The sequence below is a fragment of the Lissotriton vulgaris genome, chromosome 7, assembly GCF_964263255.1.
Source record: "Lissotriton vulgaris chromosome 7, aLisVul1.2, whole genome shotgun sequence".
Classification (NCBI taxonomy): domain Eukaryota; kingdom Metazoa; phylum Chordata; class Amphibia; order Caudata; family Salamandridae; genus Lissotriton; species Lissotriton vulgaris.
Genome location: NC_141695.1, coordinates 332,530,572 through 332,555,598, shown reverse-complemented (window position 1 = coordinate 332,555,598; position 25,027 = coordinate 332,530,572). Strand labels below are relative to the sequence as shown.

The 25,027-nt window shown below is 52.2% G+C and overlaps 1 protein-coding gene across 1 annotated transcript in view; it reads left to right on the top strand.

The window, feature by feature from the left end:
• PPFIA3 (PPFI scaffold protein A3) overlaps positions 1-25,027 on the top strand; it is an 838,878-nt gene that overhangs the window by 619,449 nt on the left and 194,402 nt on the right. The window lies entirely within an intron of this gene.

Sequence of the window (25,027 nt, the reverse complement as noted above, 5' to 3'; positions counted from 1 at the left end):
CCCACCCCCGAGAGCCTGGTTATCCAGGCCTCTACTTCCCAGACCGCATTCCCGACGGCTCCGCCCGATCGGGAATCCAAGAGGTACGAGCAATTCGGAAAGAAGGTGTTCTCGTCCCTGAGTTTGGGACTGCGGTCAGTCAATACTACATGCCTCTTGGGCCGCTACACCCACACCCTGTGGGACACGGTCGCGGACGTGCTGCCACAATGTCCGGAGGAGGCCCGGACTAAACTAGCCCAAGCCCTTGCGGAGGGTCGAGATGCAGCATGTTATTCCATCCGGTGTGGGCTGGATACCACGGACTCACTAGGCAGAGCGATGGCAACGACGGTGGCAGTTCGACGCCAAGCCTGGTTGAGGACCGCCAACTTTTCGGCTGATGTCCAGGCCACCCTTATGGACATGCCGTTTGATGTCCGTCGCCTCTTTGGCTAAAAGGCAGACCATGCGCTTGAGCGTTTTAAGGACTCCAGGGCTACGGCTAAGTCCTTGGGCCTCTCGGCCCAACACCAGCAAACGGGTGCCTTTCGCTCCTTTCGTGGCCAAGGAAGGGGGGCTCCCGCACGTGCTGCCAGCCACGCACCGCAGACTAATACACAGCGCAGTGGCGGCCGTGGAAACCGCCGTGGCGGCGGTCGGGGACAATGGCAAGGCCAGTCCACACCTTCCCCTGCAGCATCCGCCTCAAAATCCTCCTAGTCTGTGCTTTCAGGCCCATGTGACGCCAGTGGGGGGCAGGGTTCGCCATCACCACTTCCACTGGCGCACTGTCACGTCGGACACGTGGGTGCTGCAAATCGTCCAAAGGGGCTACTGCTTCCCCTTCGAGGCGACCACCCCACCCCCGAGAGCCTGGTCATCCAGGCATCTAACTCCCGGACCGCATTCCAGACGGCTCCCACCGATCGGGAATCCAAGAGGTACGAACAGTATGGTAAAAAAAAATTCTTCTCACTTTGTTTGGGGTTTCGGTCAGTCAACACCGCGTGCCTCTTGGGCCGTTACACCCCACTCTCTGTGGGACACGGTCGCGGACGTGCTGCCACAATGTCCGGAGGGTGTCCAGACTAAACTCACCCAAGCCCTTGTGGAGGGTCTAGATGCGGCACCGTATTCAATCCGGTGTGGGCTGGATACCACGGACTCGCTGGACAGGGCGATGGCAACGTCGGTGGCGATTCTGCCACGCCTGGCTGAGGTCCGCCAACTTTTCGGCTGATGTCCAAAACATCCTTATGGATATGCTGTTTGATGGCCGTCGCCTCTTTGGCGACAAGGCAGACAGTGCGCTTGAGCGCTTTAAGGACTCCAGGGCTACGGCCAAGTCCTTGGGCCTCTCGGCCCCGCGCCAGCAAACTGTTGCCTTTCGTGGCCAAGGAAGGGGCGCCCCCACACGTCCTGCCAGCCACGCACCGCAGACTAATACACAGCGCGGTGGCGGCCGTGGAAACCGCTGTGGCGGCGGTCGAGGACAACGGCGAGGTCAGTCCACACCTACCCCTGCAGCATCCGCCTCGAAACCCTACTAGTCCGAGCTTTCAGGCCCATGTGACGCCAGTGGGGGGCAGGGTTCGCCATCACCTCCTCCACTGGCGCACCGTCACATCGGACAAGTGGGTGCTGCAAATCGTCCGAAGTGGCTACTCCCTTCCCTTCGAGGCGACCCCTCCAGCCATGCCACCGCAGTACCACTGCGTGTCAGGGGATCACTTGAGTCTTCTGCAAGAGGAAGTTACGGCCCTCTTGGCCAAGGGGGCCATCGAGCGTGTTCCTGGGCCAGAAGTAGGGTGTGGTTGTTTCTCCCACTACTTTCTGGTTCCCAAGAAGGGCAAAGGGGGCCTATGCCCTATCTTGGACCTGCGGAACGTCAACGGCTTCCTCCGGAAGGAGAAGTTCAAGATGCTGACTTTGGCTCAGGTCTTAGCTGCCCTGGACCCGGTAGACTGGATGGTAGCGTTGGACTTGCAGGACACTTATTTTCACATCCCCGTCCTGCCGGCCCACCGGCGTTACCTGCGGTTCACGGTAGGCCACGAGCACTTTCAGTTTACTGTGCTCCCCTTCAGCCTTACCAGCGCCCCACGGGTGTTCACGAAAGTGATCGCGGTGGTCGCAGCTCATCTGCGCAGGTTAGGGATTTCAGTCTACCCCTACCTCGACGACTGGTTGTTGAAGGCGGGCTCGCCCCAGACAGTCGTCAGCCACCTCCAGACTACAGCCGACCTCCTGCACCTGCTGGGGTTCTCCATCAATGTGCCACACCTGTGTCCCTCTCAGAAGCTCCTCTTCATCGGAGCGGTTCTAGACTCAGCGCAGTTTCGGGTTTATCCTCCCGAACAGCGGGTTCGGGATATTCGGGCTCTGATTCCGATCTTTCAGCCGTTATCCCGAGTCTCGGTCAGGTTGACGCTGCAGCTTCTGGGGCTGATGACCTCCTGCATCCTCCTCGTGCATCACACCAGGTGGCGGATGCGGGCTCTGCAGTGGGATCTGAGGTTTCAGTGGGCAAAGCATCAGGGCAACTTGTCCGACCATGTCTTGATCTCGGCGGGTACTGCAATACAGTTGCAGTGGTGGCTCACGGACCACGATTGGGTCAGCGGCAGATCCCTCTCCCTACCCCAACCGGAGCACGTAGTTGTGATGGACGCGTCCCTCCAGGGCTGAGGGGGGCCACATGGGAGAAGTGGATATCAGAGGCCTCTAGTCTCCGGCGGAGTCCCGGCTCCACATCAACCTTCTGGAGCAGCGGGCGATCCGGCTTGCACTGAAGGCATTCCTCCCCTCTGTCCGGGGGAGTGTAGTGCAGGTGTTCACGGACAACACCACCGCCATGTGGTACTCCAACGAACAGGACGGGGTGGGGTCGTGGACCTTATGCCAGGAGGCTCTGTGCCTCTGGCAGTGGCAGGAACATCAGGGCGTTACCTGGTGGTTCAACACCTGGCAGGTTCCCGGAACGCCAGGGCGGACAAACTCAGCGGTCGGTGAATGATGGATCACGAATGGCGTCTGAACTCGGACTTGGCGCAAGGCCTCTTACAGCAGTGGGGAGAGCCATGGTTAGATCTTTTCTCCACAGAAGAGAACGCGCAATGTCATCGGTTCTGCGTGTTGGAATTTCCTAGGCGGCACTTGCTCGGAGACGCTTTTCGTCGCGAGTGGAGCTGCGGTCTGTTGTTGTACGCCCTTCCACCTATACAACTTCTGCCGAGAGTGCTGAAGAAGATCAGACGGCACCGGGCCCAAGTTATCCTTGTGGCTCCGGACTGGGCACGAAGATACTGGTATCCCGAGCTACTCAGCATGTCTGTTGATCCCCCGATTCGTCTGCCTCTTCAGGAGGACCTTCTGTTGCAGCAGCAGGGGACGGTCCTCCACCCGAACCCGTCCAGTCTCCACTTACATGTGTGGAGCTTGAACGGCGGCAGTTGAGGCCATTTGACTTGCCTCCTGAAGTTTGTAATGTGATTCTGGCAGCCAGGTGTCCCTCCACAAAATCGGTATACGCCTGCAGGTGGAACAAATTTGTGGCATGGTGCACAGCAAAGGCTGTGGATCCCCTTCTTAAGGCTACCTGATCAGCCCTCTTTGTTCAAGTCCCCAGTTGTAAATAGGTTTTTGAAGGGCATCACTCATATGTTTCCTCCTGTTCCTTTCGTGATGCCTCAGTGGCACTTGAACCTTGTTCTGACATATCTGATGTGTGCTCCCTTCGAGCCACTTCATAACTGTCCTCTTCGTCTCCTTACTCTTAAGACTGCATTCCTGGTTGCCATCACCTCTGCCAGGAGAGTGAGTGAGCTCCAGGCTCTTTCTTCTAAACCTCCTTTCCTTTCTGTCCATCCGGACAAAGTTGTGTTGCGGACGAGACCCTCTTTCCTGCCCAAGGTAGTCACAGCCTTCCACATCGGGCAGTCCATCACCTTGCCCACCTTCTTTCCGCCTCCGCATCAATCGAAAGAGGAAGAGAGGCTCCACCGTCTGGACCCAAAACGTGCGCTCTCCTTCTATCTTGATCGACACGCCAGTTCCGGGTGGATGACCAACTCTTTGTTGGTTACAGGGGCACTAAGAAAGGTCGGGCGGTGCACAAGCAGACCATCACTCGGTGGGCCGTGTTGTGCATCAAGATATGCTACTCTTTGGCTAAAAGGGAGCCTCCTGTTGGGCTGAGGGCCCATTCCACTCAGGCCACGGCGGCTACAACTGCCCTGGGTCGGGGAGTCCCCTTGCAGGACATCTGTCAGGCAGATACGTGGGCCTCGCTGCACACGTTCGCAAGACACTACTGCCTGGACAGCCAAGTCCGGAGAGATGGCTTCTTTGGCCGTTCCGTTCTCCAGGACTTTCTGGTGTGATCATTGGTTCGCAGACCCACCACCGGGGTTGGTATTGCTGGGGGTATCTATTCTAAGGTAAGGAATCTAATACTAACCTGTTTCTTTCAGATGCACAAGTTAGTTACCTTCGGTAACGATATATCTGTAAGAAACAGTAGTTAGTATTAGATTCCTTACCGCCCCACCCATCCTCCCCGTTCTGCAAACCGATATCTAGGGTTAAGGTCATCCCCTTTCAGGGCCCTAGTTTCATGGCACCAGTGTTGGTTTTTATCATGGCTCTGCGTTTCTGGCGCGGAAAAGCTATGTATAAGAACTGAAGTCAGCGCGCGAGGGCAGCGTCTAAATACTCCGGCGACGTCATCCCGGCGCCAACGACGCCTTCCGGCGCACAAGGGTACTGCTACGCAAAAGTTTCCGGATCCAGTCTGACGCCTGGGGATATTCTAAGGTAAGGGATCTAATACTAACTACTGTTTCTTACAGATATATTGTTACCGAAGACCATAAGGAAAAATCCTTCCCGTGGTTCACCCCCGCCCCCCCCCCCTAAACCCCCTCCCGCACCACCCCACCTACTATCCTTAAATAAAGAATGCAAAAAGCTAGAAAGGTAATGGAGGAAAAGTTATGATGAACACAAGAGAAACATCTATCGTCTTGCAGTCAGGCACTTTCAGTCTGAAATTAAAAAGTATCAAGCATCTTACTATGAAGCCAAACTAGACAAGGAAGCAAACTCTCCATGGGAATTATTAAAAATTGTCAAATCTCTTACCACACCAAAGTAGGGCAACAATCTCCCAGAACCCACAGCAGCATGTTGAAATGAACTTGCAACATTATTTCAAATGTACCTCTCATTACAAAAGACAAAAAAATCTTAATGTAATCCACCCTCCATATGGCTTTCAAACTCACCCATCCTCCATTTCCAGTGAAATACTCCCAACGCTTTTCAGCAAAGTGAAATTGTGAATCCCTTTGAACCCTGCACCGCCCCACATACTCCTTCAAGGATCATAATTTAGACTCCCTGCATTATTTGATCTTCTCTTTCTCTCACCACTGGACTTGTTGACCATGCATGGAATGATGCTGTAGTTAAACCTCAATTTAAAAATAGCCTTGATCTCTCATGCCTCTGGAATTATAGGCCTATCTGCCTGCAGGGAAGATTTTAGAAAAACATGTTAACCAAAGTCTCTCCATATTTCTAGAAGAAAACTCTCTCCTTCACCCCACACATACAGGGTTATGTCCACAATAGCACAGGAATCACCCTCTTAACAGTCAAGGAGAAACTAAAGATGCTGTTGGACCAGAGCGGATCTGCCGCCATCATCCTCCTTGACTAGAGTGTGGCGTTTGATACTTTTGACCATGAAATACACAAAGAATGAGTGACGCCAGAATAAAAGATGATGCTGTAAATTGGCTTACTTCCTTCCTAAAAGACAGAACATTTCAAGTCTGCGGTAACTCTTGTTATTCGGACACTTCCCCCTGAGGTTCGGGGTACTGCAGGGCTCTGCCCCCAGCCCCGCACTTTTTAACTTATATGTGTGCTCTTTGGCTGTCATTGCTCAGGAACTTGGGCTGGCAATTGTCTTCAATGCCGATGACACACAACTGGTTGTTTCCCTTATCCCTGGAATAGGAGCAAACTACTAGTAGCTGTCTCCCTTTTTAGAAAAAGTAGCTAGTTGGTGGCAATTTGCAGTCTTAGACTAAATGGGGAAAAGACTGAGATTATGATTATAGGCAATAACCCTAATCCTCAACCAACTTTCGAATGGCCAGAGTTTCTTGTCAATTTGCCAATCCCTACCTCTCTCATAAAATGCCTGGGAATGTGGCTGGCTTGGCAATTCCCTCTATATGGATGCACAAGCAAAAAATATAAAACGACCTGCTTTTTCATCCTTATAAAACTCTAAACAATTCTAGACCTATTACCTATCTTCTCCAGAAAGATTTTGATCTGATCCCTAGTTATCTCTCACCTGGACTATGGGAATTTCCTATAATGAGGGTCTCCGAAATACGTAACCAAAAGACTCCAGGTTGTTCAAAACAAAGCAGCACAGAAGCTACTCCGTGTCCCAAAACATACCTCGGTAAAAAAAAAGTCCATTGGCTCCCCTGTGAGAAACGGGTAAAATTCAAAGCATTCTTTCTAGCACATAAAGGGCTTCACTTTAAAGAACCCTCCTTGATTTGGGCATTGTTGACGCCATACACCCCTAGCAGAGCGCTGAGATCTTCTACTACCGAACTCCTGAAGGTGTCTCAAATAATTTAGGACTCGATCGGGTGGATGTTTCTTCACCTATCTTATCCCTAAACTATGGAACTCATTGTCCTTAGAACTGAGAAGCATAGATAAGGAGACTCTGTTTAGGAAACACCTCAAATCCTGGCTCTTTTCCAGCTAAGACCTCATCATATGGTTCCTTGTCAGCTAAGGTGCCATACTGTGGTTCGGCTAGTGCTGGAAAGCCTTCGGTAGCCACATGCTTTCGTAATCCACATATAATAGATTAGATAAAGCAGACCCCCAACATAAACTAATAAGACTCTGAATCTAAATCGCATTTGTTGTCTGGAAATGGACTATAAGAAGGGGAGTTTCAGACCTCAAATATTGTCATCTGAAAAGCAGCCAAACTGACTGTTTGAGGAGGGGAAGCTCTGCAGGATTCTGCCTGTGACCAAGGAACCAAGGCCTGCTGGTCTCCATGCTGTGTGATGGGACATCACTTAGAGAATCCAAGACCATCTGCATCTACCCTGGAGCACCATCGCCTGTCTGCTTTCCAAGACCACCATGCCCTGTGTGGAAGAGGAGAGAATTGAAGGGAGCGAGGCCCAGTGGGGAATCCGGTCATGGATTCTTGTTGCAAGGTGTGTGGAAATGGCTGCTGCACTTTGCCGAGTCTGGTGGCTTAGTGGACTAATGCATCCACTGCAGGGGCCTGAGTTCGACCTCATGGTCACAGGTTCAGACCCTGGCAAGTCCACTCAGCCTTTCATTCATCTGAGGTCGATAAAATGAGTACAATTGAGTTGGTTAACAATAAACATCTGTTATTTAGCGCCTTGAAACCCATGGGTGATAAGTGCGCTTGTTATGTTATCTTCCATGTGCAGGACAAGGTTGGTGACCCCTATATGCCAGTTTAGGGTTGTTGCAAAGTGAGCCACGGTGAACGCTGTGCAGATCAGGCTGGAGCCCGTTTGCAGCTAAGGACCAGCAACCCCGTATGACAAGAGGGGCTGCCACATGTAAACTTTGTTGCACACCGTGCCGATCAGGCCAAAGCCCTGTGCAACTGAGGATCGGCAACCCCATGTGCGAGGATGGGCTGCCAGGTGGGTGCCCATGTGCAATAGAGATGCAGTGACACTGCATGCCAGAAGGGGTCACTAGACCTAGCCAGAGGTATGTACTGTGTCAGAGCTTTAGGGAATCCCCACACACCTATCCCCAGATGAGAGATCAGCACTGGAACTTATAGTCACCTTCCCACCATCATGGGAGAGAACAAACCGCTTACCTGCAACAAGGAGTCGTGAGTAATCTTCATTTGCTGTAGGAGCGCAGCCACGTGTAATAGGGAACGGGGATCAGCCTCCCTGGTTTGCATGTAATGAACTTACCTAGACCGCCTGCTGCTGCTCAGATGTTCGCAGAAGGTAGATGCTGGGCAACTCTAGACCCTCCAAGCCTGGAGGTGCAGGTAAGATTGAATATGTGCCAGTTGACCTCAGGGGAATTTGATACCTAGAGTTGCCCATCCATGCTGGAACACTTTGACTTCAGAACCATGTCAGAGTGGATTCTTGAGATTCGGACTACTAGCGAGGCATTCCCTGGATGTTGCCAGTAGTGAGTGGGGAATAATCACTATTGCTAGATTGTGTAGTTATTTGTGAATGTCGTATCTTTCGTTTGTGTCTGTAGCAGTAGAAATAAAATACTTCTCTTTTTCATAAACGTGAGTATTTTGCTTGCAAGATTTATTGCTGCAGCCATGCACTTCTTGAGTTGTGTGCCTGAGTTCACTCCTTTGTATCCTTCACCCATCCCCCCCTCCATTCTTTCCCTAAAGCCTTAGGCTGTTCGACCGTGCAATTCCTGAGTCAAGTGCTGAAGGGGATACTTTGGCCCAGTTGGTCAGAATCCATAGTAAGACAGTTCTTTTAGTTCAGTTCTTTCCTTTCTATCCCAGATAGCGCTGATCAGGATTGAGCTAGTGGATGTTTACAACTTTTTGTCTATGTTTTTGAGATTTAGGGCCAGATGTAGGAAGGCTATTACCAGTCGGTAACGGCCGAAATTAACGAATGTCGGCCGTTACCGACCGGTAATAGGCTTTTCTGATGCAGGGGCCGAAAATAAGGATTCGGTAATTTACTGAATCGGTAATTTAAGGAATCGGTAAATTACCTATTTCTTAAATACCGATTCGGTAAATTACCGAATTCCTAATGTAGGGAGCACTTAAATGAGTGCTTATCACATGTTAGGATTCGTTATTTACCACTGTGGACTTGGGTGACGGGCGGACCGGAATAACAGGCGGGGAGGCCGGATGTAGTGAGCTATGTCAAGGGTTTTTATTCAATAGATGCACAAAGTCACAATGAAGGTAGGGTTGCAGTGTGGATTCCCAGGGTGGGTTGGGGTGGTTGATGCGACTGCTGACCAGGCTCGGAGAGGTCGTCGGGGATCAAGTCCTGCTTCTCCTTGTTCCGCCAGTAGTCTCCTCGGTATGGTACTGGGACTCCCCGGAGGCTTGGAAAAGGAGAGAAGCGTAAGGGCTTTAGTCCGAGCAAACAGTCGGAATACTTCCACCTACACCAGGGAGTGAGGGGGTACGGAAACGGCCTGTGAGGAAGGGACGGTAAGGGAAGATGGAAAAGGCAGGGAAGAGATGGGAGGGATGAGGGTTGTCAGGTGCTGGGCAGTGCTCGGTCTTTATTACAGTGTGCGTGAAAAGAAGGTACTCTATACACTATCCCTGTGCTCGTGAACTCTAGGCTATGTACAACTCTATATACAGGAGGGGGCACTGAGAAAGGGTGACGTGTACTCACGTGCCCCGCCGCAACTCTCGTCCGAGTTGCGGGCGCTCTCCAGCCTCTCCTGAGGACGCCACCAGTCCTCCGTCCAGACGTCCTCTTCCTCGTCCTCGCTCCGATCTTGCCGTGCTGCGCCGCTCTCTGTCGGGGGTTCGTCGCTCTCCGCTGCCTCCTGCCACGAGTCGGTTGCTCCGAACGCCTCTCCTTCGTCCTCGGGGCTTTTTCTACCTTCCGGGATGTTGTCTATCCGACGACTTCCGGGGTCAGAGGCGGCTGCTTCCGGGTCGTTTGGGTTCGTCCCGCTTTCACTTCCGGGGTCGCTGGCGAGTGTTTCCGGTCCTTCACGCTCGGTTGTCGGTACCTGCAGGGGACGAAAAAGAGAAGGTGTCCTGGGTGACCGGGACGTTACTTGACCGGGCGCGGGGGACAGGACCCCCGCGCTCGGACATCGCTGCACGGGGGTATGTGTCGCTGCCGCTCCACAACCACCAACTACAAGTTGGTGGTAAATAACGGAAAAAAAACAAAAAGCAATTTTATGCAAATTGCTTCACTGCCATGTTGCAGACATACATGCCCTTAGGGCATGTATGTCTGCAACATGTGCACCCATACACAATTGAGGGGTGCAACAGGGTGTCAAAGTGACACCCTGCCACCCTTCAATGCTTTCCCCCTTTTACCGAATCAGTATTTACCGATTCGGTAATTGCCATTTATTCCTATGGGCCTGGAGGCCCATAGGAATAAATGGCAATTACTGAATATGTAAATACCGATTCGGTAATTTTTACCGAATGATTTGCTACATAGCATTTACCGATTTGAAAAGGTGAACAACCTTTACAACAAAACTTTTACAACGCAGTGCCTTTACAACGCGGTATTTACAACGAAAACCATTACAACGCATTGCGCTGGGGGGCGCTCTAGGATAGGGAATACGTTTAATTTACTATCCAACACCTTCCCTAGTGTCCACGGGTACTGGAGTTGGAATAGTAAATTAAACTCTTCACTATCCAGCACCCCAAAGCGCTATGCGTTGTAAAGGTTTGCGATGTAAAAACCGTGTTGTAAAGGCATGCGTGATAAAAGTATGCGTTGTAACGTCATACATCCATTTGAAAATAGCGAATCAGTAAAATTCAGTATTTTCGAATCGGTAAATGCTATTTACCTACATCTGGCCCTTAATCTCTTGGAGTGACAGGTGTCAACTAAGAAGCCGGCTGATTTCAAATTCTGCAACGCTTGAGGTCCCGTTGTAGGAGGTCCCATCACCGTTAACGGAGCCCTTCCTAACGTTTGTCATTGCAATTGGGGTCTTCAGGTAAGTCCCACAAGCATAAGAAGTCAACAAAATCTTATTACTCTAAGACTTCCTTGCGTCCGTCAAAGTTGTACCGACGAGACGAGGGAGCATCGATACGCCAGGCCCTGCAAGTCTTCGGGGTCTGACCTGGGCCTGCTTTGCTATTGCCTGATCTTCCCAGAGCCAGAGAGACCCCCGCCTTCTTAAAGGAGTTATACAAGGTCATGCGCCTCCTTTTTAGGCAGACTAGCCCCTCTGGAGCACCTTTGGACCCCACAGGCGTAGGAGGGGCCCCTACTGGAACTACCCACGGGTTCGCCCTTGGCACCAGTCTAGCTAGCCCCAAGGATGCTTTAGTGGATTCAGAGCTGGTGGCGATACGGAGACCTTCCTCGGTGCCCGGTCCAGTGCCAGCGCCCCCAATGCCACTGACTCCGCTAGGCGCGCAATCCCTATCATACCCGATTCTGACAGAGTCGGATGGGTGTCTTCTGGCGCCGACAAAGGACATCCTCCCCAGAGCAGAGCCAGTGCCTTATTTAATGGATAGGCCTGGAGAGGGGGACGTTCAGGAGGGCTCTGTGGACCCTTATGGAAAAGAACCTGTTGAAGGACCTGGGTAAGGCCAGTGGGTTAGACACCTTACCCAACACTGGCTTGGTTTCTCCTCCTACTGTGTATATGGAGGAGGGTGTGTTTTTTGCTATGGTGGTGCAGAGGGCGCCTGAGGTCCTGGACCTTAACCTGCCCTCCGTGGTAGTCAAAACTAAGGTTTTGACGGAGGTGCTCCCCCCTCAGAACCTTTACCCTTTACTAACTTCCTACTTGGGGCCTAGTCCAAGCCCGCACATGGGCTCCTGTGTATCGGATGATTGCCCACCACCATCGCCCTGCTCCTGGGAATCCCCGTTTCCTTAGCCAGCACCCTACCCTGGAGAGCGAGTTGGTCGAAGCCTCCTCATCCCGCATTCACCCTTGTGCATTGCTTACCACTCCTCTGGATAGGGAATTCAAGAGGCTGACTCCTCTGGTAAGAGAAAGCTCTTTTCCACCAGCCTGGCACTGCGGTCGGTGTGCATAGCATGCCTATTGGGCCGTTATTGCTATACTCTTTGGGATTCATAAGAACTGCCCATAGTCCCGGAGGAGGCCCCGGCCATACACTCTCATGCGGTTGTTGATGGGAGAGAAGCAACGTTCTCCATCAGATGTGGACTTGACTTGACCGACTCGCTAGGTAGAGTGATTTCATTGTCGTGGCCTTGCTGCGCCACTCCTGGCTGTGAGCATCTGGTTTTTAGGGAATGTCCAGGCTTCACCACATGGCTTAGACAGCTCACCTATTAGGCAAGGCTGATTCAGCGCTAGGGCTCTCCAAGGACAGCATAACTACGGCAGGTTCTTAAGGCTGTCTCTGGCCCCTCGTTCACATCAGTTCCCTTTCCGTCCCTTTTGTGGCTATGAAAGGGGTCTGCAGCCACACCAATCCTTCCAACCACCACGGCTAGCAGACTTCCCAGCCTTTTTGTGGCGTGAGGGCATGGGTGACAGCGACAAGGTGGGACAGGCGGCCAGTGGTCAGTTCAGTCCACCATCCACCCCCGGCAGCTGCTGGCTCTATGCCTCTTTAGTCCGCCCTCAGACCATCGTTGGCACCCAGTGGGAGGCAGGATATGCCATCACCTCTCCTGCTGGCGGTCAGTAACCTCAGACCGATGGGTACTACAGATCATCCGAAGGGGCTACTACCTCATCCCATCCAACCCCACCCACTTAAGACTGGCTGACTGGGTACGATCTCACCATGCTCCATTAAGATCTGCGGTCTCTCTTCCCCAAGGGTGCTGGTGTCAGAAGTAGGTTGCGATTGCTATTCCAACTACTTTCTGGTGCCCAAAAATGATGTCCTATCCAAGACCTACACCTTCTCAATCTCTTCCTGAAAAAGGAGAAATTCACAATGCTCATCCTCGCCCAAGTGTTGTCTCTATCTGCGGTTCACGGTGGTCCATGAGCACTTTTAGTACTCTGTGCTTCCTTCAGGCCATAACAGCACTCCTTGGGTGTTCACCAAGGTGATGGTGGTGGTCATCGCAGCCCATCTGCACAGGTCAGGGATTTCTGTCTTCCCCCACCTCGATGATTGGTTGTTGAAGGTGGGCTTGCCCCAAGCAGTCATCTCCCACTTTGAGATTATGGCGAAACTCCTGCACTCACTGAGGTTCACTATGAACGTGCTGAAGTCACACCTGACTCCCTCTCTGACTCTCCCTTTCATCGGAGCTGTATTGACATGGTGCAGTTTCGGGCCTATCCTCCTGAGCGGCAAGTCTAGGATATTTGGGCTATGATACCGATGTTTCAGCCTTCGTCCTGGATTTTAGTGACACTGACTCTGAGACTGTTTGGCCTCTTGCCCTCCTGCATTCTGCTGGTGACACATTCCTGCTGGCATGTGTGGGCTCTGCAGTGGAACCTGAAGGCCCAGTAGGCACAGCATCAGGGAAATGTATCTGACATGGTCCAAATCTCAGAGGAAAATGCAAAGGATATGCAGTGGTGGCTGATGAACCACGATTGTATCAGTGGCAGACCTCTCTCCCTTCCCGAACGAGGCTTGACTGTAGTTACAGATGTCACTTCCGGAATGGGGTAGCCGTTTGGGGAAGATGGAGATTAGAGGACTTTGGTCGCTGGCGCAGTCTAAGCTCCACGTAAACCTTCTGGTGGTTATGGTGATCCGATTGGCATTAAAAACCTTTCTTCCTTCGATCAAGAGAAGGCTGGTGTAGTTGTTCACAGACAAAACCACCACTGTTTGCTACTTGAACAAACAGGGCGGAGTGGGGATGTGGATCCTCTGTCAAGAGGCCCGCACCTCTGGGCATGGCTTGAAAGTCGGGTCATTTCGCCGGTGGTTCAGCACCAGGTGGGCTCGCTAAAAGCCAGGACGGACTAAATCAGCTGAGATGCCTAGCAGACCATGAATGAAGTCTCCACTCGAAGGTGATCCATTGTCTATTTTCAGCAGTGGGGAGAGTCTTCGTTAGATCTATTTGCCACTGCTGAGAACGTGCAGTGTCAGCAGTTCTGCACTCTAGAGTTTCCAAGGTGGCTCTTGCTCGATTAGGCTTTTTGTCTCGAGTGGAGCTCTGGCGTCCTGTATGTATACTTTTCTCATGTGCGCTCCATTTGAGCCTTTACATAATTATCTTCATAGGCTGTTAACCATCAAAGCGGCCTTTTTTGTGGCCATAACATTGGCTAGGAGGGTTGGCAAATTCCAAGTGCTCTCAGCGCACCCTTCTTATACCACCTTTTACCCGGACAAACTGGTCCACCGGGCACATGCCTCTTTCCTACCAAAGGTTGTCAGTCATTCTATGTAGGCCAGAACATCAATCTGCCTACCTTCTTTGCTTCTTCTTATGCATTCAAAGAAGACGAGAGATTCCAATGCCTGTACCCAAAAAGAACATTCTACCTTGACCACACAAGAGTTCTAGGTAGATGATCAACTCTTTGTGTGTTAAGTGGGAGCAAAAAAGTGGAAAGCTGTACAGAAATTAACCATCTTTCGATGGATTGTCCTGTGTATTAAGATCTGCTAGGCATTGGCCAGGAAACAGCCCCCTGATGTCTTGCAGGCTCACTCTACTAGAGCCAAAGCTGTGACCACTGAAGTAGTGTACAGCGTTCCACTCCTAGATACCTCTCTGGCAATGATGTGGGCATCCCCGCACTCGTTCAGTGAGGCCTATCGCGACTGTCACTTTGCCCATTCGGTCCTGTAGGACTTTTAGGTTTGACTGGACTTCCATACCCACCTCCGGGAAGGTAGGAAGGTAAGGTAAGGAGATTGAGTGACCGAAGTACAGCCCACTGATCAAATCAGAGCATATCTACACAGAATAGTATGCACCTTGTATTCAGGAAATTTTAAAAATTTTACAGATGGGCTAGTTGAGTTATAAGTGATCTTAAAACTGATTGGTGGATGAATCCAGGAAGTGATGTTTGACAAAGGAGCATGGCACCGCAACCCTCTCTGAAAGCAGCCCTCTAGCTTGCTGTGCACTGGCACTGCAGAATGGCCAGCCCAGCTTTGATTCTTACCTTTCTGTCTAGACAGACATATGACTAAAGTTGGCCTCACATTATGCAGTACCACTTTGCCAGTTGGTATAGTAGAAGGGGTTTGTGCTGCTCGTCCAGACCACAAGGCTCTCCCCTGAATCACTCTCCCCTGGCCTCATTCACTATGGAGTTGGAGGGACATACTGCAGAGCCTGCCTGCATCAAGTCAAACATACACCAAAAATCATTTGCAACAAGCAGTGTCATTCATTCTACTGAATAACACATCTGCTATGAAAGTCTTCATATAAACCTTGAATAATCAGTTATGTGATCAGTTATGGCGCATTGCAACTACAGAAATGGTGTCTGGGAGCATTTACTCTTTAACAAGCACTGGCAAAGGCAATAGGGCTCACCAGAGAGCTATTGGCTTTGCCATTGTCTTTTAGCTTTTTACCTGAGAGCTATTGGCTTTGCCATTGTCTTTAGCAGCGTGGCTGCTGTTCAGCACCCCTAAAAGTTAGTAATGTGGCATAGAGGAGAGTGGAGTGGGGTAGGGTGTGGACTGATGTAATATAGAGTGAAGTGGTGTAGACTATTGTTGAGTGCATTAGAGTCGCAAACAGTGTAAGTGGCATGGAGTAGAGTGGTGTGAAGTCCAGTGAAGTAGAGTTGTGTAGAGTGGAATAGAATGGCATAAAGTGTAGGGGGCTGGATTAGAGTGGCATGGAGGAGAGTAACATGGAGTGGCATAGAGTAGCGTGGACTAGAGTTGTGTAGAGTGGAATGGAGTAGCATGGCTTAGTACATTTGTGGGATTAAGTAACTAAAGTGTTGATAGAGACGGCACATAGGATGGAAGCAAAATGAATATGAAGCAGTATGCTGTGTTAAAAGTAGGAAAGGACATTGTGTCCAGGAATAATACTGAATCACTTATTAAAAATAATTGTACATTACAAAAAGACGACGAAGAACTAAAATAAGGAAGAACACATCTAATTGATCCATGTTCCAGGAAGGCCCTAACACAGAAAGGGAAGTCTACAGGAGCTAAGCAATTGAAGACTTCAAATGAGATTGACAACGAAAACAAATAATGGTATGCTGTGGGTGGGCTATAAGCCCACTGAATAGTAAACAATAAGTCTCGCAGCAGAGCTCATGCACTGTGTAGGAGAGGCCTAAAAAGTGTGAACACCTCACAGGAGCATTAACGCCAAATTAAGTTACTGTAGCTTCTCATTATTATAGTAACTCATAGAACATCCAGCATACAATAAAGAAAAGAGGAAACTACTAATGTATCCTCTCATTTCATCAAACCGCCCCCAGTTCTGTCCTTGCCTCTAAAATGGTCATTGTTGCCAAAGAATGCCAAATGGCTCAACCAAAATGTGGATGCGCTATGCAGTGAGTAGAGGGAGGGGATTGGTACAATGGGTTCACTTTGGTAGAGCTCTGCTGTGCATGCATGGAGTCCCCTTCTTAATGACTTGATAGCTTCTAGTTATTCAATAGAATGAATAACATTTCTTTCTACAACGGCTTTTTAGTTTGACTCTCTTCCCTGACGCCTTCACCCCCTGCCAGCCTATTGAGGCAATGGGCCGCATTAAGCGTTTACAAGCAACCAATGAACTTAGGAAAGCATTAACCAGGGTAAATCAACAGCCTTTTATAGAGGCTTCTAATCGCAGTTTCCTCACCTTAGAATATTCCCTAGGCGTCAGACTGGATGCTGAACGTTTTGAGCAGTACCTTTGCATGCATGCCTCCCCAAAGGCCTGATGGTGCAGGTCTCAGCAACAAAGGTCTATCCAAGCGCGTTCACTTCCACACCATTGGATAGGGAATGCAAGAGGCATGACACCTTTGGAAAGATATATTTTTTCCACCAGCCTTCTCTTGCGGTCGGTGGCCTCTTGGGCCAATATTCCAATGCAAAATGGGATTTGGTTGTACTGCCACTTCCCGTGCTGCCGGAGGAAGAACGTACCATCCTTACCCAGCCTCTGCTGGATGGTAGAGATCCCTAGGTAGAGGCATGGTTTCTATGGTGGCGCTGCCTTGCAATGCCTGGTTAAGGTCCACTGGGTTCTCGTGGGATGTTCAGTCTTCTCAACCGCTTCCTGAAAAAGAGAAATTCAAGTTACTCACATTGGCCCAGGTTTTGTCTGCCCTGGATCCTTGATGGAACAGGATGCATATTTTCACATCCCTGACCTGCTGGTGCACGTGTTACCTGCAGCTCATGTTGGGTCACAACATTTTTAGTTCGTTGTGCTCCCCTTTGGCCTCATCAAGGCCCCTTGAGTGTTCAGGAAAGTGATGGCAATAGTTGCAACCCATCTGTGGAGGATAGAGGTGCGAGTCCTTCCCTACTGCCACCACTGGTTGTTGAAAGCGGGCTCAACCCAGGCAGTCTTCACACCGACCTCCAGACTGCGGCAGGCTTTCTGCATTCGCTGGGGTTCACTATCAACATGCTGAAGTCTCACCTTATTCCTTCTCAGATTCTCCCTTTTGTCAGAGGCATTCTTGAGATAGTGCAGTGCCACACCTGTCCACATGACCAGCGAGGCTATGATTACTTTGTTTCGACTTTATCTTAAATTTCAGTGAGACTGACTCTAAGGCTGCTGGGTCTCATAGCCTTCTGCATCCCGCTGGTAAAGTATGCCTGCTGGCATATGCGTGTTCTGTAGTGGACCCTGGAGGCCTAGTGGGCACAGCATCTGGCAAACCTTGCTAACCTGGTACAGATGTCGGAGGGTTATGCAAACGATCTGCAGTGATGGCTGATGAACTGTGTTTGGGTTAATGGCATACACCTCTCCTTCCCCGACCCAGAGTTCACAGTGGTAACAGATGCAGAACTCCTGGGTTGGGGCAGCAATCTAAAAGAGGTGGAGGAGGGGAGTGGCTAAGATGGCGATGGAGTAGGACGTGTTTCCCAGTCCCTCCGGCGCTGCATGTAATAAGCATTGGATATCTGCACTCCTGTTGCCCATCCACGCTGGACATTGAGCGGGGCTGTCTCTGCTAACCCTCCCGCACTGGCGGAGCACATATTATCGTTTTTGGTGGCGGTTCCCTTGGTTATCTCGCCTTGCTGCGGCCCGGCGGGCCTGGTGGAGGGTGCCGCTGCCTGGGATTCTGGCCCCGCAGTGCCTCCGATTGCTTCGGGAGGTGTCTGGCTGCCTCAGAGTGGTGGCAGGGCAGGCTGCCTGGAAGACTGTTTTACGGAGAAGCCGGGAGCGGGTGTATTCGGGTAATTGCTCCCTATCTGCAATTTTGTGAGGACTGTGAAGGAAGTCTTGTGGGAGCCGGAATTAGGTGCAGCCCAGCAGCGATTGGTGAGGACGCCCCTCTAGCGCCAACTTGATGGCGAGCGGACCCCCCGGTGAGCGGTTGTTCACTCCCGCTTTGTGACTGCGTGGGTCTGCGGTGCCCAGGGCCCGGGAGTGCTGCGGTGAAGAGTGGAGGGTCGGCGGAGGCCCGGGAGGGCTGTCTTTGCCCACGCCGGCTGGCCCATGGGCCTTGCTGCGGACTGTCGCGCCTGGTGGTGGGATGCTGCTATCTGACACTGCGGCTCTGCCGAGTACTGGGCTGAGCTGGGGTGAGCAGGCGTCTCTCCAATTTTGCTGAGGGGCGAGTGAGCTGGGAGTACACCCTACTACACGTCATTGTGTCAGCCGGTGAGGAGGAGCGGCCTGTGTCTGCTGGAGCCCGTAGCGGGTGCGACCTGGTGGCGTGTAGAGCAGCCCCCCCCCCTCTTCCAATGAGAGTGCTGCGAACGGAGGCCCTGGGCGTATAGCAGTTTGTCTTCCCCCGTGCCTGTGGGGGTCTGCCGTGCCTGGGGCCTGCAAGCACTGCGAGGTGGAGCGGAGAAGGCCCACACACTGGCAAGTAAGGAGAAAGAGGCCGCGGACCTGGGAAGGCGGGTTTCGGTCCGTATGCCGATGGACGGGGTGCTTTTGTCCCACTGAGGGGAGCAGAAGCCGAGGTGGAGAGTGCTTGGGCGTCTGTAGCAGGCTTGCTGTGCCTTCCACGCCCTGTAGCATTGAGCAGTGGGGCCTAGTGGTGTGCTGGAGTCATATACGTTGGGCTTCGCCTTTGGAACTGTGTGTGGAGTGCTTGGTGCCCCCCGCTCTCTGCTGTGTGTTGCCCGGGGGCGAGGCGGTCCTGCGGGGGGTGGGGGAGGCGTAGGTGTCCCTCGAGCGGAGGCCTCCTTGGGGAGTGGTGGCGGCGGGCTTTGCTGCCGGACTGGGGCTCAGTGCCTTTTGGGGCATAAAGAGGGGATTTGCCTCGGCCCGTATATCGGCGGGCAGCGTCTTGATAGCCAGCTGTTGCCCCACGTGAGTGGGAGCTCCCTGAGGCCAGTGTTGTGAGAGCACCCCGTCGGAGAGGTGGGAGAGACAGAGAGTGCATGGGCAGCCATTTTGGTGACTTGCGGCCTGCCCACGTGTTGCGACCTTGTGAGCAGTGAAACCTGATTTAGTGGTCTGGGGGCTTGCCTTGTTGGGGCGCTGAGACCCCCCTGCTGGGTGCTCGGTCCGCAGGTCGGCGGACGGCTGGAGGCCTGAGGGAGGAGAAGGTGTTGGGCCTCATCTTCTGCTGTGGCCCAGCTGGGAGAGTGTGGGAGGCACTCGGAGTGGCCTGAGAGGAGGACTGTGGCTTTGGAGGAGGAGAGTTGTGGCTTATCCCTGCCTTGGTGATCGTAGTTGCCCGGCTGCGCTGCGGCCTCTGCAGGGTGCGTGGGAGTTTGGGTCGGCCTGAGACCCAGAGTGTAGTGCTCCTCTGTCCCATTTGGCTGGTTGCTGCAGTGAGGTAATCCTTGGGGCCTTGGGCGGAGTATTTGCGCTGACGGCTGGGAAGAGGGGTCGTGGACAGAGTATGGACTGAGCTAGCCTATGCACTGAAGCTTCCTTGAGTGGTCGGTGGTCCTGGGGGCCTTCTGGTGCTACCCCTCAGTGGTGCTTCTGTGGTGAGGCGATTCGGGGACAGTGGGAGGCGCACCATCGGCCCGTGCTTCGGCGGGCGGTGTTTCCCTTCTGTGTTTCGGGCCTGGGCTGCTAAGTGAGGTGTGGGCGCTGCTGAGGCCTGTTTGTGCTCCGCTAGGGCCCTGGCTACGCCGCAATGTCAACTTCCAGGAACAAACGAGATAAACCCCTGAAGGACATGCTACAGAAGGCGGCGGGTCGGGCCGTCTCACAGTCGGATGGCCAGTCCTAGCAAAATGAGGATGTTGACTCACCGGCGACTAAGGCTTTCATGTTTGAGCTATTCGCGGCCATCAAGGAGGATATTTTGGAACTCCGCTCCCAGCTCTCCTCAGATGTGCGTGAGATATGGCGAGATGTTTACGCCACTGGGGAGCGAGTGGCGACCCTGGAAGAACATGACCTGGGCACTGCCGATGAGGTTCACCAGCTTCAGCAGGATGTTCTCCGCCTTACAGAACAAAATCTGGATCTGCAGGCTCACGCCGAAGATTTGGAGAACCGATCGCGGATCAGAATTCAAGCGGTCCCCTGGAAAGGGGAAGGAGACAGTTTGCGTGAATAAGTCGGTGCACTGTTCCGACAGATTCTGGATGAGGGGGACGAGCAGGACATTCACCTGGATCGTGTCCATCACGTTGGTCTGCCGAGGGGTGCCAAGGCTCCGCCACCGGACATCTTGGTGTGTGTGCATGACTTTCATATTAAAGAACGGATTCTTCGCAAAGCTCGAGATCTCCATCCTGTGCAGTTTAGGGGCCTTCAACCTGCACTCTTTCAAGACCTGGCGGCCTCAACACTCGTCAAACGCAGAAGCTTCAAGTCTATCACTGTCTATCTGCGGGAACAGGGCATCCCCTATTCGTGGGGACACCCTTTTCGAATTATTTTTAAGCACAAGGGCAAGCTACTGCAGATCTGCTCGCTGGATGCAGCCTTCGAGGCGTAAGGACTGGAGCGGCCCGCACCTCGGGCCGAGTCAGCTGGATCACCTCCTCGGCAGCGCAAACGGTCTACCGAATGGCAGCGAGTTCGGAGATTGCCTCCGCTGGTGAGACCGGACCTCTCTGCGAGCCTCCTGGAGAGGGAAGCAGCTGACTGATAACACTGGAGTTCCTTGAGGTCTGCAATCTTGGCACTGGTTGGGTCCTTCTGCGTCGCCGGAGGCGGGACACTTGGAGAAGAAAGTGCTTCTTTTGTTCTTTTCTCTGTCCTTGTTGATTGGATGCGCCCTGTATCAGGGTTGGGTAAGGTTCTAGGATGGCGCCATGCTCCCCCAACAGTTGGTTTTGTCAGACGGACTATAGTCATCTCACAAGACTCTTGGTATTTTCCTTCTTTTGTGTGGTTCAGTACTTTCTAGTGGGAATTGGGGTTTGGTTTTGGGAATGGGGTTATTTTTGGGGCTCCGCATCAGTTCTCCTAGCAGCTCGGTGTAGGTTAGGCCCGCAGGCCGCTTACTGTGATCCCTTTAACGCTACTGTCCTGAGGTACCGCGCTGGCTCTTCCCTTTTATTTCAGGGATTATGGGTAGGGACCTGAAGATTGTAAGCCTGAACCTTTGGGGCCTGAATAATCCTGTCAAGCGTGCACCCATCCTTTCCTTATTTGAGAATGCAGAAGGTGATGTGTGCCTGTTACAGGAGACTCACCTCCTCTCTAGGGATACTAAGCGGATGAAGGACAGGCGATTTCCTGTACAACTGTGGTCCTCGGGTCCAGCGAAGAAACATGAGGTGGCAATCCTTTTTAGTGCATGCGCGCATTGTAAAATTCTCACCCAGGTGGTTGACATTAGAGGGCGGTTTTTAGCTGTCCGGGTACAGTGGGGAGACACGCATCTAACAGTGAGGTCACTGTATGCTCCAAATGAACGACAAGAACCCTTCCTGCGGGCGGCCCTCTCTGAGGTGTTGGCATCCCCGGATGTATTTGTGCTGGTGGGTGGGGATCTGAACAGAGTAATGGATCCGGAGCTGGATAGGTCTGAGATGCTGTCTCACCAGGCGGGGGCTCTGTCACAGGGGCGGAGGCAGTGGTTGCTAGAGGGTCTGTTGTGCATGATGTGTGGCGCGTCCAGCATCTCCTAGAGCATGATTACACTTATTATTCCTCCGCCCATAAAACGTATGCGCGCTTAGAACATTTCTTAGCTACGTCCTCTCTTCTACCTCACCTGTCCGCAGCGACTATCCCCCCACGATCCCTCTCAGACCATGCTCTTATTTCAGTCCTGCTTACCTGTCATAGCAAATGGCCGCCGCCACCGTCTGGTTGGCGTCTCCGAGACTCCCTCCTTCATTCAGATTCCGCAGTCACTCGAGACAGGGACACTATCACCCAATACTTCGCCAACAATGATCAAAATGGCATGTCCCTGGCGTCGATATGGGAGGCCCTTAAACTGATGGTCCAGGGGGAGTTTATTGCGCTGGCTGCAACATATGCGCGGGTGCGCAAAGAGAAGCGTGCGGAATTAGAAAAAGAGGTGGGTGCCCTAGAAGCGATACATAAGAGGACGGGGGCCCCTCGAGTGTATAGGGAGTTGGAGTCAAAGAGACGCATGCTAAAGCACCTAGATTTAGATAGGGCAGAGCACGCCCTTTTGCGCCTGCGCCACAAATTCTACCTCAGCGGGGACAAAGGGGCGAAGGATGCCAGCGCATAGGTTGAGAGCGCGGGCGCAGCTGACGGCCATTCAGTCCATTCGGGATTCTCAGGCAGTGGAACATACCACTGATTCACTTATTGTGGAATCCTGCAAATAGCGGCTTACTTGGCGTCCTGTGACATTGCGCCACTCCTTAAGACTTCAGCTGATGCTCTGGATGCCGCAATTCGTATGGAGGAGGTCAAATTCGCAATTGCGCGCCTGAAGGTGGCTAAATCCCCGGGGCCGGATGGCTACTCTGCCATCTTTTATAAGACCTATTGTCTGGAGCTGGCTCCTTTTTGAACCCGCCTTTTCAACTCCTTTTTGGATACGGGAGAGGTGACTCCCTCCATGTCGGTAGCAGCCATTAAGGTTATTCTAAAGCCCGGGAATGATACTAAGGAGTGTGGATTGTACCGATCGATCTCGCTCCTTAACATTGACGCTAAGCTCTCTGCCAGTATCCTGGCAGCGAGACAGCCCGCTGATGGATGGAATCATAGACCCCGACCAGGCAGGCTTTATTCCAACATGACCGGGGGGGATAATACTAAGCGGCTTCTTCACCTCACGGAGCCTGGTCCACCGTTCTCGCGCACAGGCCTTTTTTCTATCTATTGATGCAGAGAAGGCCTTCGATCGTGTAGATTGGGAATACCTGTTTCCGGTATTGAAGGCCTTTGGTCTAGGCGACAGCTTAATGCGATGGGCATGCTGCCTTTATGCAGCACCTAAGGCGGCGGTGCCGGTGAACGGGTGCAGGTCCGCCCTCTTTCCCATCACCAGAGGGACACTGCAGGAGTGTCCCTTATCCCTGCAGCTTTTTGCGCTCTATATGGAGCCTTTTCGCCAGCGAATTCGGTCAAATGGGGGTATATCGGGGATTCGGTTCAGCGCTGATACACACAAAATTACCTTATATGCTGATGATGTGATCCTCTTGCTCACTCAACCTCATTCCTCCCTGCGGCATTTGTCCGGAGAACTTCTCGAATTCGGCAACGTTGCGGGTTTAAAGTTAATTTCTCCAAATCGCAAATACTCAATATATCCATTCCAGATGCGGAGGTGCAGGATTTGCAGCAGGACTTTGCCTTCCAGTGGCTACATTCCAATATTCAGTACTTGGGAATCCACCTCACCTCCTCTATAGTTAAAATGGCCTCCCTCAACTTCAAGCTGTTGGTGGACCAGACGGCCAAATCACTGTCTGATTGGTCTCGTCTGAATTTGGCTTGGTACGGCAGGCTGGCGGCAGTCAAAATGACGGTGCTCCCCAATATCCTCTACCTCTTTCAGATGCTCCCAATGAATCCCCCGCCGGCTACTCTCAGAAACTACAGGGACTCCTTAATACATTTTTGTAGGGCAATAAAAGACCAAGACTTGCTTTATTCCCTTGTTACTGCTCCTAAGTCCGTTGGGGAGATGGACTTCCCCTTAATGAAGGATTATGCGCAGCACACCACTGCTAACGTAGCGGGTACAGAGTCCCCCTATAAGGTGGTCGCTTATTGGTATTATACACAGCCCGTATCAAGGCTTGAGATGCGGCGAACTCGGCCTTTGTTGGAGGGGATGTGGTTCTCCGGGTACCCTGACACACCTGCTGTGGCTTTGTCCGAAGTTAGAGAGGTATTGGAAGGTGATTCTTGATGACTTGGACGATGCCTTCCAGATCACATTCCCCCGAGCACCTGAGCATGCGCTATTTGGGCTTCCCCACACCAAATTGTTTCCTTTGCGCTCGCTGAGGGGTAGGCAGATTGCATTAGCTTTACAGGCAGCGCGACTAGACATTTTGGCGCAGTGGGGTTCCCCAGACCCACCTGATCCGAGGGACTGGATTGAAAGACTTTGGCACCTTTTAGCTATGGAACGCCGTTCGTTGAGCATGGATGGGAAGTATGCTGAATACTCAGAACTATGGGGCCCATTCCTGCATCTCCTGTCTAGGGACCTGAGGGAGGTCACTTGTCCAAAGTACCTACAGATTCTTCAACTTATCCCTCTGGAGCTGTGGGGAGCTGCTAAGATTGGCTGAGTGGCGGTAAGGGGGGCCTAGGGGTAGTAGAGAGTGAGGAGGAATACGAGACTGATGCGGAGGTGGGTGGGGGGTGGTGGTAGGAAGGTACGGGTTGGGGGGAGTGGGTGTTTCTTTTGTTTCTGTCTGTTTTCTCTGTTTTAAAAGTGGTAGCTTTGCATCTGTACTGGCTGCTTATTGTGGCCCGGCACTTTCATCGCGGGGTCGCCCTCCGGGGTGTACACCTGAACGCTGTGTCTGCTATTCCTAGAATATGCTCTGCCGGCCAGTGGATGCAGGCAGTCGAGCTGTGTTAAGAGTTGTCGCGCCACTCAATAAAAACGATTGATTCTAAAAGATGTGGAGGTCAGAGGTCTCAAGTCTTCGACTGAGTCCCAGCTCCACATCAATCTTCTGGAGATGAGGGTGATTCGTTTGGCATTGAAAGGCCTTCCTTCCACCTATAAAAGGAAGGCTGGTTCAAGTGTTCACATACAGCAGCACCGGCATGCGATG